This window comes from Entelurus aequoreus, linkage group LG22 (assembly GCF_033978785.1).
Source record: "Entelurus aequoreus isolate RoL-2023_Sb linkage group LG22, RoL_Eaeq_v1.1, whole genome shotgun sequence".
In the NCBI taxonomy this organism is placed as follows: Eukaryota; Metazoa; Chordata; class Actinopteri; order Syngnathiformes; family Syngnathidae; genus Entelurus; species Entelurus aequoreus.
The window spans coordinates 13,909,983-13,911,775 of NC_084752.1; the positions used below are offsets into that span (position 1 = coordinate 13,909,983).

Here is a 1,793-nt window from a genome sequence, read left to right on the forward strand (position 1 = left end):
GAGCATTTCTAAGAGTACTTGTTTCATTTTGTATTTAAAAGTGTTAATTTAACTGTTGCAAGATACTTACATGTGGTGGCAGCTCATCTTCAGAAATGTTTGGGGTATTTCCTGGTTCTTCTTCTTCTTCTTCATTTTATGGCGGGTCGCAACCAGTACTTCCTGGTTTTGTGAGGTTGATGATGTCATCGCAGATCATACCAACTCACAGGGGGTGGTTTGTTTTCTATAGATTAATCTTAGGTGTGGTTCAGAGAGATATGAGGGTTAGATAGCAATAGTATCTTTGGGTTCCTTTAATTTGATCACTATGACCACACGCTATTGTCGGCTAACTGTTTGACATGTAGAAACGTTAGATTATGTTGTTAAGCAAACCTGTGGGCAACAGTGGCGCATGCCAGGTAGTATGGGAAGTCATATAAAAGGTTATGTGCGGGTGCCATTTTGTTGTGAACAATTCAAACGTGCTGATGCCAAAACACATGCTTTCCTTCCTTGATTTGAGTGAGTAAGATTCTTTGCTTTGTACTTTTGATTGCTTAAGTTGCTACTTACATTTTTTTGTTCGGTTTTATACGGGTTTAAGACACGTTTGTCAATAAACACGCCACACTTCCAACAAACTATCATTTGGCCCTCAGACGCCACATTACAACAAACCTCATTATAAATACGACTTGTGTTATTTAGCCCTATCTCTACATTTTGGGCGTTCCCGTGAGGGTAGTGGTGTCCCAATTACTCTTTGCATATAGGGGTAGTGGGCCTAACGAGGAGTAGAGGGTATGAATCTGGCCCTTCTGTTGCTGACTCACCCAGGAAAAGCCAGAGAAAATTCCCCAATTTCTGCATAAGTTATAAAATGTAGAACACGTTAGTTTGTTACGTTAGCCAGCTAGCCACGCTAGCTAACATTTGGCTGAAATAGTGACGAAGGGCTTGCAAATGTGAAAACTTTTAACATCACATACCTTCAAAAAATTCACAAGAGACAACAGTCTTCTTCTTCCCCGTGTAGTTTATTTGTTTAATTATCAACCGAAGCATGATAAATGAAAAGCCGTCCGACCGGAACTCTCTAATAACTAAAGTTCCTTGGGTGATTAACGTAAACTCACTACACCGGTATGTTTTAGCGGACAGATATAAGTAAGAACTTTGCACTACTTTATATTAGAAATGGCAACAGTGGAGGATGAATGTCCCATAACAAGAAGAAGATAGAGAAAAAGAAAAAGCTTATCGACTACGGCGTCGGCACGGAGTACAAAGGTCAAACACCAATGACATTTATTAGACAAGACAAGAAGCAAAGAATCAGACAGAGACAGGATTCAATTTAGCTCATGAGGAGAGCGCCTCGACCTGTACCCTCGTACAGTGTCATCCCACGCTCTGAGGAGGGAGCTCCACGCCTCCTCATTTATTTGGGCATTTCCTGCTTACATGGCTGCAGCTGTTTCTAAGGGGAGGGGGGTCATAAACTGCTGCCGCACTCGGTCATAAACAGTTTAAAGAAAAGGTGCCTGGAGCGGTGTCAGGTCTGCTCCCTCTCTGCTCCCTCTCTGCTTCGTAGATCTCGGGTCATGAAAAGGTCTTCCTGTGGCTGTCCAATTGATCAAAGAAACCGACACCTCCATGTCGCATCCCATCGCACACAGTGGAGGTTTATAAGCGGTCAGCCTTTTGCTTGATAAGATCAAAAACAGATTTTGTCTTCTCGCAGGGCAGCCTGAACTCATGGGAAAATAAGTTGTGTGATAACTTATACACAATTATTCGGACGGCGC

At 42.4% G+C, this 1,793-nt stretch overlaps 1 protein-coding gene across 2 annotated transcripts in view; it reads left to right on the forward strand.

Annotated features, from left to right (window-relative positions):
* The first annotated feature begins 463 nt into the window (after positions 1–463).
* The window catches only part of hand2 (heart and neural crest derivatives expressed 2), a 129,507-nt gene continuing 128,177 nt past the window's right edge, over positions 464–1,793 (forward strand). Inside the window, exon 1 of one of the 2 annotated variants that reach the window (XM_062032710.1) lies at positions 464–507. The gene's annotated coding sequence lies outside the window, so the exon portion shown is untranslated. The remainder of the gene's footprint in view (positions 508–1,793) is intronic. The other variant, XM_062032711.1, reaches the window with a different exon arrangement.